We start from the raw sequence: 12,254 nt of genomic DNA, 5'->3' as shown, positions 1-12,254 counted from the left end.
TCCTACACTTAGCTTGCCCTTGTCAAGCTAGTAGTTTATGTTTTTGGGATTGTTACTTTGTTTTTGGTAGCTAATGCTCATTTTGAGATGGTGTTGGGAAGATGAAAAAGTAAGGAAATAAAGAAAAAATAGAATTGAAAATAAAGGAAAAGAAAAAGAAAAAGGGAAGAACAAGTTCGATCTATGGTCGGTCGACTGGACTCATTGGTCGATCGACTGACGCCCGAGAAGAGAAAATCAAAATCGCATAGTTCAAAGTCTTTAATAAATGGCGATTTTTGCTCCCATGCTGTATTTGTATCTTATGGGGAGTTGGCTAATTATGGATATTGTGAGATTTGTGCTTATTATTAGCACCGTTTCGATTGAAATCTTGAGCAAGAAGTTGGATGTTGTTATCAATTTGGTTTCCTTAGTTACTAGCTTGGCTTTTAACTCTGTTTTTATCCAAATTTATCTTAGCCCCTTCCTGCCCATAGCCTCACATATCCATATTTACCTCGGCATGTGTCATGGTCATTTGTTTGGTTGGAATGCATATGTATGGTTGTAGAGATTATTTTCATATTAGATTGCAGGCATGTTCTTATAGGTCGTAGTTAGGTGAGAGTCTGTACAAAATTACTTCTTTCTATCTTTACATATTTTCACCCGCGCTTATGTGTGATATGAGCGACCCGTGAGAGTCCATAATGATAAGTCTCTATAGTTGACGGTTCAGCAGTTTTTGACGACTACATAACTCGTTTGCATGATTCATATTACTAATTGATTGTTAGTTTTTGTATTAAATTGGTTTAGGCTTTACAGGTTGCATTTCGCTCTGAGATTGAAATCGTTCCATTAGGTTTTAGGATCGAATCTAGTTCTTGCTTGGGGACAAGCAAGGGTTTGGTTTGGGGAAGTTTGATGCGTGTCCTAAATATGTTGTTTTACATCCTTTTTTACACGCATTTCAGGCTCATTTGTGTAGATTAAGCTACTATTTTCCCTATTTCCGTCTACTTTTGTGTTTTTGTATAATATTGCAGAAATGTGAAAAATTTAGAGGAAATCGAGCCGAATCCATCCCCGAGTACCTAATGTTGCATTTGACATGAAGTATTTACTTGGGAAGCGAACTTGGTGCGCGTATCGAGGCCCGAAAGACGAATTTACAAAATTTTTGGAGCAACTACCTGATGAAGCATTCGATAGACCGGTGTCCATGGTCGATCGACCTGAGCACGAAGATCAGGAGCTACTGTACATCGAGCCTTGGTCGATCGACTGAGCTGTATGGTTGATCGACCGAACCGTGAATCTGACGCAAATTTCGAGAATTCCAAAGCCCATTGTAATTAGGTTTTAGGAATAAGTGTTACATTATATTCCTATATAACGTAACCTGATGTTTTCAGAATATCATCAAGTCTTTTATTATTAGTTTTTAGGGATCAAATAATTAGGGTTCGATATTGAGTTTGGCATTAGTATTCACATTCATTCAATACAATTTATTTTCCGTTCGTACTTTCGGATTCTTCTTCCTGCTTTCTACTGGTAAATTTTGGTTCTATATTTCAGTTTACTTTATTTGTTCATAGATTAGAAATTGCTAGAGTAGTTTTCCCAAGCCGAAATTATCGCTTCATGTTGTTTACTTGTTTAGTTAATTCAATTATGCATTCGATAGCTCTAATTATTAATCTTATTGTTGTTTTTGTCATAATCATGAGTAGCTAAACCCCATGTGCTAGGATGTAGGGGATCTGTAGTGTAGGCGGCAATAGAATTGGTGGACCTGAAATCGCGCCATGGTCGATCGACTGGTTTACCTGGTCGATCGACTGGCTCACGTGAGAATACCTTCGTTTTAATTAATTTAATTGCTATATTTTACGAATCGAGTGCACGCGACTAGTTGAATGCTTAGAAATTGACCGACCCGATAAGATCGAAAGATAGGGGAGGGAAATAGACTACTTAATTAAGACGACTAAATTAATAAGATCGAGAGATAAGTTAATTTAGACTTTTAAAGTCACTTTTCAGGACGAAAGTTAGCATTGGTGATATTAGGGACCTGTAGCTAGATCGAAAGATGCTACCTGTTAAGAATGGACCGAGAGGACTTCTTATTTTCTCGTCTCACGTGATTGACTCAGACTTACCTAGGACACTGCCGGCGAAACTATAGTGAACCGACCATCTTGGCACTCTTTTAATATTTGTTTTCTTCTTATTTCTTTAATTACTAGTTTACTTGCTTTAGTTTACTTTTAAATTTAATTGCCATTAGTTATAGAACAATTCAAATCAAACCCCCTCACAATTGTTACCTTGGACTAAAATTAGACAACTAGTAATTGCATCGCCTCTCTGTGGTTCGACCCTGACTGCCACTAGCTATTGTAGTAGTTTGGGTTATAAATATTATCTTTGGTACTCTACGACGGTATCAACTATGAAATTTGGCAAATGGATGTGAAAACCGCCTTCTTAAACGGTTACTTGGTGGAGGAGTTGTAAATGATACAACCCGAAGGTTTCATAGATCCTGAAAATCCTAAGAAAGTGTGCAAGCTTAAGCGTTCCATTTATGGACTTAAGCAAGCTTCTCGGAGTTGGAATCATCGTTTCGACCAGGTGATAAAAGAGTATGGTTTCACTCAATCGGTCGAGGAACCATGCTTATATGTCAAGTCGAGTGGGAGTAAGATTGCTTTCCTGATATTGTATGTTGATGACATACTCTTGATTGGGAATGACATTCCTCTCTTATCTTCGGTAAAAGGATGGTTGAAGAACCATTTCCAGATGAAATATCTGTGTGAGGCACAACGCATATTGGGAATCCGTATCTACCGAGATAGATCACGACGGATGTTATCACTGAGTCAGGAGTCTTATTTGGATAAGATTCTTGAGAGGTTCAGCATGACCAACTCCAAGAAGGGGAACCTTCCAATGACGTCTGGGATGCACTTGAGCAAGTCTCAGTCACCCACGAAACCTGAAGGGGTCGAGCGCATGAGTCGTGTTCCTTATGCATCAGCCATAGGATCAATCATGTACGCCATGACATGCACACCTCCAGACGTGGCATATGCATTGAGTATGACGAGTCGGTACCAAAAGAATCTAGGTGAAACACACTGGATAGCTGTTAAAAACATCCTCAAGTACCTACGGAGGACTAAGGATTGGGTATTGACTTATGGAGGAGATACTAAGCTATGTGCAATCGGTTACGCAGATGCTAGCTTCCAAACAGACCGAGATGATTCGAAATCTCAGTCTGGATTTGTCTTTACTCTTAATGGTGCTGCGGTCAGCTGGAAGAGTTCCAAACAGAATGTTGTAGCAGATTCTACTACTGAATCCGAGTACTATGCCGCTTCGGAAGCAACAAAGGAATCTATATGGATGCGTCAATTATTGCAAGGACTAACCATAGTTCCGAGTTCGAATGACCCGATCACCATCTATTGTGACAATAGAGGTGCCATCTTCCAGGCTAAGGAGCCTAAGTCTAGAAACAAGTCTAGACATGTACATCTGAAGGCTCACCTGATCCGTGATTACGTGGAGCAAGAGGAGATAGTTATTGAGAAGATAGCTTCGGATGATAACATCGCGGACCCTCTCACTAAACCGTTGAACTATGATAAGCATGAAGGACACGTTATTTCCATGGGAATTAAACGTGTTCCTGAGTTGTATTAGTTGATTATGGATTCGATACATTATCTTTTTCATATGCTATTTATAACTTCATCGTTTTATTTCATATTTTGTTTTTCATGTGGTTTGTACGATGATACGTGCTTTTTATATAGTCTTTTTAGCCTTTTTCAGCACGTATTTCTATGCATTTTTATACTGTTTTTATAGTATTTTGCCCCGAATTGGCTACTTTGGTTTGTTTTGTCCATTTTGTAAAAATGAACGCGAAAGTAGTGGAATCATACTCTTTTTCGTCCTTTTTGCATGCATTTAGAGGAGACGGGATTTTCCAGAGTGAGATACTACGTTTGGAAGCACCATGGCACGGATTACTAGGCATTTAGGCGCGGACTTGAGCTGAAATGAAGTCAAAGTACTCGATCGAGCAGTTCTACCACTCGATCGAGTGGTTTTCACGTCCCAGGGTGGTCGATCGAGTGGTTTTCCACTCGATCCTTAGCTTGCAGAAAGACCAGTTACTCGATCGAGTAAATTTCTACTCGATCGAGTAGATTTGCTGAGGTGTTTGCTCGATCGAGTGGTTTCGATGATTATGGGGTTTAATTAGCCCGTGTTATGTTTTAATTCCGCAAAACTTATTTACTCTTCCTATTTAAACCTACATTAGTTAGGTTATTAGTATCAGATTTACTTACTACTTAGTTTTTTTTATCAAACTTTACTGCGTAAACCGTTCCTCTTCACAGTAACGTTGTTCTTGGGATTGCTTTTGCTCGAATTTTGTTCTTTACGCCGGAATTCGCTTGATTGTAATTCCTTTCTCTTCTCTTTATAATAATTAATCTTTTGTTTGCTTTAATTCTTCATTTCATTGCATTTATTCTTTTGCCCTAATTCTCTTTTATGCTTTTTAATTGTTATTTCATTATGTTTTCTTCTTTGGAATATTATCTTTGTTAGTTTAATTAGCGACATGAGCAAGCTAAACCCCTTTCATGTTGGGATTAGGGATCTGCGATAGGAAAGTGACGATGTAGTAGATGAAACAGATGAATTAATTACAAGACTCTGTCACCATAGCAATTTAATTGTATTTATTCGACTTAGTTGAGTGCACACTTCCGAGTTAACCTTTAATCTGGCTAAAATTAATCCTAGATCGAAAGATTGGACTAAATAGGCCTGCTATGAACAGTAGACTACCCTGACGAGAATGAAAGTTAAGTTAGTTGTATTTTTGGATAGAAAGTGGACCGAAAGGACCTTTCAACATCCGTCTTACATTAATTCGTCTGTCATTTACAGCTGAGTCACTGGACTACCGTAGTGAACCGAAATCCTGACATGTCCCTCTCTATCTGATAGTTTTATCCTTATTTCTCTGTTTTTATTGCTCTTTCCTTTATTTCTCTTTCCTTCAAAACTCGTAGTTTAGACAACAAATCAAACAACCCCCACCCCCCCCCCCATTTGTGACCAAATAGACGGACTACTACAAATATCTTGCCTCCATGTGGAGATTGACCTGACTTCCCTAGCTATATAGTTAGTTTAGTTAGTTTATTTTTGACAGGTACACGACAGACGTGTCAAATTTTGGCGCCGTTGCCGGGGAGGCAATTGCCCTATTTGTTTTCGTTCCGTTTATTTTATCCGTCTCAGGGAATTTTTATTCCTTGAGGCTGTTCTTATTATTTTCTTTAAGTGTTGTTTATGCCCAGGTCAGATAGGTTTGAATTAGTTTCAGTTGATTCAGAGCTAGAGAGATTATTCAGGCATAGACTCCGTCTGCAAAGGAAATCACGAAAGGAAGACTTGAGTACTTTCGAGCCAGAGCTACATCACTCTCTTATCGAAGACAGTCCGATTTTTACAGTAAAGATGCCTAAGCTTTCCAGTCATTCAGTGCCTAAAGCATCCTCTATTCCGAAGGGTTTCAATCTCCAGACTGATGATGGGAATACATTCGACATCCGTCCTTCTTATATCAATCTGGTGGAGAGGAATATCTATAGAGGTGTGGCAGGTGAGGATCCGAGGAAGCATATGGAGACCTTTAGCGATTACTGTTCTACTATCCCCGCCACTAAGGGGGTAACTCAAGACAAGATTAAGGAAGTTCTATTTCCTTTCTCTTTAGCTCATTCACCCGGGAGTGGTGATCGACGACTTGACCGCACAAATTTCTTTGGGTTACAGATTGGGAGTCTCTTGCTCTTGCATTTTACAAGAGATACTTCCCTCCACAACGCACTAATCTGCTGAGGGCCAAGATTACTAGTTTCAGACAGGCTCCCGATGAAAGTTTCTATGAGGCATGATCGCGATTCAAGAAGTTGGTGAGGTCTATCCCTCACCATGGTTTTGACCCATGGTTTTTAGCTAATGAGTTCTACAATGGGTTGTATGACGATCAAAGAGCCATACTTGATGCGGCATCCAGTGGAAGATTCCAGGAGAATACAGATGACGATAAGGGATGGTCTCTTATTGAAGAGATGGCTAATCACAGTGCCGAGTATGGTAATCCGAGGGATGAGATTAGAACAGTTCATGCGGTTGATAAGCAGGTTTTGGCTCAGCTGGAGACCATGAATGCTAGATTTGACAAGTTGGAGTTACAAGCTGCTGGGGAGCCTCATACGGTCCATGTTCTTACTAGAGGAGAGACCGTTTCATGTGAGAGATGTGGGAGTAATGACGGCCACACTGCTGTTGGCTGTCTTGTAGAGAAGGAACAAGTCCTTGCCTTTCAGCAATATAGGCAAGGGGGAGGTTCCTATTACAATAATCAAGGGGCAGTCCACCCCAATTTGAGGTGGACTAGTCAAAATGTGCTTAATCCTACACCTCCTCCGCACCAGCAGCAGCCTTATGTTCCTCCACATAAGAATCAACAAGGCTTCTAGAAGCCTCCTTCCGTTACTCCTCCTAACCATGGTGCATCATCTTCCGCTGGGGTGAGTGAAATTGGTGAGCTTAAGTCTATGTTGCAAGCTTTTACAAAGCAATTTCAGCTGAGTGATCAACATAAAGATGCGTCCATAAAGGCACTTGAAACTCAAGTTGCCCAACTAGCCATGAATCAACCCTCAAGAAAGCAGGGTCAATTACCGACTCAAAATGAGAAGAATCCACACTAGACGGTAAACTTGATAAATCTGAGAAGCGGTCGTTCTTATGAGGGACCGGAATTACAAAAATAAGACCCGAGGAGAGCTGTAACTGATGATGAACAGTGTTCTATCGAAGAAAGTTAGCTCACGGCAAATCAAGTTCTCGATTGACTGGTTTGAGGTGGTCGATCGAGCAGATTTGGGCAAGAAAGTGCTCGATCGAGTGGTTTTTCCACTCGATCGAGTGAACAGGAAGAGCAAACTGGTCGATCGAGTAGTTTATCTACTCGATCGAGTGAAGAGAAAAATGGAGTTACTCGATCGAGTGAAAATTTCACTCGATCGAGTGATATTATTGAAGATTCTACTCTATCGAATGGGTATATTGGTCGATCGAGTTGTTTTGATGACGCGAAGCTTATTCGAGAGCCTGCTAGTGCTCGTTTAAGTGATAAATCACCGGAAAGACCTCGTTCGAGAGGTAATAAGCGTCCAAAGGATACAGAACTTGCTCCGGAAGATACATTGGAAGAGAGAAACAAGGGACTCGAGATAAGTATTACGGTTCCCTTCCCGAGGCGGTTGCAGAATACTAAGGCCAATCAACAATTCGGCAAATTTGTCGAACTTCTGAAAATCTTGGAAGTCACTGTGCCGTTCACTGAGTTGCTAACAAAGGTACCCTCTTATCTCAAGTGTATGAAATAAATTTTATCGCGTAAGAGGAGTATTAGTGATAGTGAGACCGTAGCTTTGACTGAGGTGGGGTCAGCCCTATTTCAAAATAAGTTACCTCCTAAGCAGTCAGACCTGGGTAGTTTTTCAATTCCGTGTCATATCGGTAACTATTTGATTGATAATGCGCTATGCGATTTAGGCGCTAGCGTAAGTGTCTTACCGTTATCTCTGCCTAAGAGACTTGGTCTGACAAAGCTGAGTTGTACTAACATGACAGTCCAGATGGCCGACCGTAGTATATCACGACCACTAGGTATAGTAGAAGACGTACCTGTGAGGATCGGGAGGTTCTTTATTCCCGTTGATTTCGTTGTCTTAGACATCCCCGAAGATGCACACACCCCTATTATCTTAGGGAGACCATTTTTGTCTATTGCTCGTGCAGTTATAGACGTCGGGGGCAAGACTTTGACCTTTCAGGTAGGGGACGAGGAGCTGATTTTTCATCAGTCTAAGTCCCGGAGGGCTTGTAACACCCCGTAAATTCGAAGACTTTTATTATATTTTAAAAGTAATATTTTAATCTATTTTAATTTAATATTAATTTATTTGAAATAAAATCTATTTGATAAAATATAATCTTATTTTATTTTGAAGAAATGTAATTATTTTTGATAGTTTAGAAATGTTTAAAAGTGATTTAAACTATATTTAAACCTTTTTCCTTTGATAAAATAGATTTCGGATAAAAGTCGTAAAATCGGGATTTTCCCATTTCTTACGGTCGTTGGGTAAACGAGTTTGGATATTGGGCATATGAGTACTTAATCTTTTAGTAAAATCGTGTTTAAGAACTTTAATTTTCTCGGAAATCGCGTTCGACGAATATTTCTAATTTTCATTTAAACGAACCAAAACGTAAACAGTTGAAACTCACCCAAACACCCTACCCAAAACCATGCACCCTCCATCCTCCATGGGTCTCCTCTTCATCTTTCATTTCCTCAATTCTCATTCTATCACTTCCTTCTCTTAAACACCAAATTCCTCTCAAAATAACCTCCTTACAATCCCTAAATCCACCATAACTTCTTCATTTCTCCACCAAATCGCATAAAAATTATATATTCGGAATCCTCTCTTCAATCCTCATCTACTAGTAAGCTTTATTTTCATTTCCCCCAAATTTTGTTTAAGACACTTTTTTTTAGGGTTTCGAATTTAAGCTTAATAATTGTGTTTTTGTTGTTCTTATAGGTGAAAAATTTGAAGATGAGTTAGGTGACTCATATGTTGTTGAAGATGAAGAGTAATTTTGGGTTTTAGAAGCTTTCTCAAGTTATTACTTGTCTCTTTGCTAACTTAAGGTAACTATTCCGAGTTACTCGACGAATTAATGTCACATTAGTAGTTGTATTCGTTGTTTGTTGTTGTTGTTGTTGTTTGTTGTTGTTTGAGACGATCTTGTTTATAAATGAATGAATGGAGTAAGATGAGTATGCTTATGTTTAATTATGTTAACCATTTGTATATTATTGTTTAGAACAAATTTGGATGAGGAATTATGTGTGTGACAAGTCCGCGTGTTGGCTGCATATATGGGGTACATGGACGAGCTAGCGAGCAAAGTAACCTTGGGACCTAGATTGGCTTTATTTTATTGTGACCCTTGAACACTTTTTATGTCATATACTTTTTAGGGACATATGTCTCCCTTTTTCATACTTGGGTTGTATAACATTATTTCGCGACTTTAGCGATGTTTTATTTATGAGGTTTATTTTGGACCTTGCATGTTTGATACCTTCCCATTTGGATATTTTTATAACAGGTTCAGGTTTTAAAAATTACAGGTTTTTACCCAAATGAACCTATTACAAACATATCCATGCAGTTTTTATCTAGAATTATGTGTTTACTTTTCCGCAATAAATGAGGGTGTCACAGTTGGTATCAGAGCATATTTGCTCCCGACGCACGTTTGTGCACCCTAATATAAATAACTTGACCTTCAAATAATAAACTCGAGAGATGGATAAGATGGGTAGACTTTGGACTTTATGTTGTAGTCTCTTTGTGATTGCTATTTCTTAGGTTCTAACATGTTTGTTGATTGCCATTTAATAATTGTTGTGCCCTTGGATCAATGACCGTGAACTTACCAATGTGGTGATCAAGATTTGGTGCCTATTGCTGAGGATTGAAGATTTGTTCAACCTTTGAAAGAATGCTTCTACTTCCTTGAAGATGTTTTTCATTCTTTGAGTACATTGCCTTATTCTTTATCTCTTGATGCTTATTCTTCTTCTAAACTCTCTTCTGTTTTACTTTGGAAGTTACTCTTATACCCTTAACTTGTCCTTTGTTCCTTGCTTATCCTTCCTTAACGCCTTTTTGATAGTACTCTCTCTTTTGAGAAATGTTGACCTTGGTTGGAAAATTCGACTTTTGAGGAGATTGTTTGTGTCTGACCCTTAAACCTGGTTTTGAGAGGATTTGATACTGGAAAGACTTAGGTAGTGTGATGAGACATACTTAGTGATTCTTATACCTAGTTCCTTGATAAAGTGAGTGTGGTTGTTTAGTGGAGTTATTTGTGTTGAGTGTGAGTTACGTTTGTTGCTAAGATTATGGAATTTGGCTTTGTTGTTTATGTTTGGGATTAGAAAGGCTTGGGAAGTGTAGTGAGACGTGTCTTGGGATGCCAGTGCTTAGAGCTTGACTTAAAACTAAGTAAGTCGAGTTTTTGATTGGCTTCCATGATCACTTTGGATACGAGTATAGCTTTGTTGGAGCGCTGACCATGATGTTGTGGAAGTTGTTTGTGGATGTTTGAGGATTTGGAGTCATGAGATCACACTTATAGTGGAGTACCTTGTTTCATGAAATTGCTTAGGATGAAGTAACATGAGTGTTTTGAGGAAATCCTAGGAAGTGTTGTGGTTATAAATTTTATTGTTAGGAAGTTTTTGGAACCGTTTAGGATGATGTTGTTGTTTGAGGTTTGAGTACCTGGCGTTTCCTTGTTGTCTAATTCCTTTCTTCTTTGTCCATAAGGGTTACCATTCATACCTCTCTTTCTCGCTTCATCATGCTCCTTCTTTAAGTTTGAAACTCATAACCTATGAAACTCTATCTTTGACATCCTTGTTGACCTTACCTGAGGATGGTGTGGACTACGATGTTTATTGTGATGCTTCAAAGCATGGTTTAGGTTGTGCCTTGATGCAAAATCGAAGGGTTATTGCTTATGCTTCTCGACAGCTGAGAGTTCATGAAGTGAACTATCCGACTCATGATCTTGAGTTAGCTGCCGTGGTGCATGCCTTGAAGACATGGAGACATTACCTTATTGGAGTTCATTGCCGCATTTATACCGATCATAAGAGTTTGAGGTGTATCTTTACCCAGAAAGAATTGAATATGAGGCAAAGAAGATGGCTAGAGTTGGTGAATGATTATGATGCCGAGTTGATTTATCATAAAGGGAAAGCAAATGGGGTGGCCGATGCTTTGAGTAGGAAGACTAGTCACTCTTTGAGCACTATCCGCGTGTTACCTGATGAACTTATAACGGAATTTCAAAAGTTAGGGATAAGCCTTGTTGGGAAGGGCTTTGACTATCTTAGTGCCTTGAGTGCAGAACCCGACTTTTACCGTGAGATCCGTACTTGCCTACCTGAGGATGCTACTTTCAAGTCCATTCAAGAAAAAATAGAACTTGGGCAAGCTAAGGATTGTGTGGTGGATAGTGATAGATACCTTCGTTACCCAGGTAGGATGTATGTTCCGAGAGTAGCCGAGTTGAGGAAGAAGATCCTTGATGAAGCTCACCTTTCTCCTTACTCTATTCATCCTGGTGGTGACAAGATGTATAAAGACTTGAGATTACAGTTTTGGTGGCCTAGGATGAAGATTGATGTCCTAGAGTATGTTAGCAAGTGTCTTACCTGTCAGAAAGTGAAGATTGAGCATCAGAAACCCGGGGGTTTGCTACAACCTTTGGATGATTCTCCTTTGGAAATGGGAGTCCATCTCCATGGACTTTGTGATGGCTTTACCTAAGACTGCGAGTGGAAAAGATGCTGTTTGGGTGGTTGTAGATCGATTGACCAAATGTGCTAGGTTTACACCTATCAAGGAGATATGGAACTTAGATGTCCTAGCTGGTGCCTACGTGAAGGAGATAGTACGCTACCATGGAGTGCCTAAGGATATAGTTTCAGATCGTGACCCTAGATTCTGTTCCCGTTTCTGGACTGCTTTGCAAGAAGCCATGGGTAGTAAGCTACTGATGAGTACCGCTTTTCATGCCGCTACAGATGGGCAGACTGAGAGGACTATCCAGGCTTTAGAGGACCTCCTTCGTGCTTGTGCTTTAGACTTCCACACTTCTTGGGAGAAATGTTTACCTCTTGTCGAATTCTCCTACAACAATAGCTATCATTCCTCTATCAAGATGTCACCTTATGAAGCTTTGTACGGTAGAAAGTGCCGTAGTCCTGTTTGTTGGGATCATGTCTAAGATGCTCATGTGTTGGGACCCGATTTGGTGACTGAGACCATCAATCAGGTTCAGATCATTCGAGAGCGTATGAAAACCGCTCAAGACCGACAGAAATCTTATGCCGATGTCCGTCGTCGACCACTTGCCTTTGAGGTTGATGATCGAGTGTTCCTTAAGGTATCACCTATGAAAGGGGTGAAACGGTTTGGTGTGAAAGGAAAGCTGAGTCCCAAATACATTGGACCTTTCCGTGTGCTTGAGAAGATTGGCCCCGTTGCTTACCG

At 39.7% G+C, this 12,254-nt stretch overlaps 1 non-coding gene across 1 annotated transcript; it reads right to left on the bottom strand.

Annotated features, from left to right (window-relative positions):
• Nucleotides 1-5,927: 5,927 nt before the first annotated feature.
• Nucleotides 5,928-6,034, bottom strand: LOC141635786 (small nucleolar RNA R71). Its single transcript, XR_012540446.1, has one exon. It is a non-coding gene; the product is annotated as a small nucleolar RNA R71 (small nucleolar RNA).
• Between the last annotated feature and the right edge of the window lie 6,220 nt (nucleotides 6,035-12,254).

This window comes from Silene latifolia, chromosome Y (assembly GCF_048544455.1).
Source record: "Silene latifolia isolate original U9 population chromosome Y, ASM4854445v1, whole genome shotgun sequence".
Taxonomy (NCBI): domain Eukaryota; kingdom Viridiplantae; phylum Streptophyta; class Magnoliopsida; order Caryophyllales; family Caryophyllaceae; genus Silene; species Silene latifolia.
This window is presented reverse-complemented; position numbering and strand designations above follow the sequence as displayed.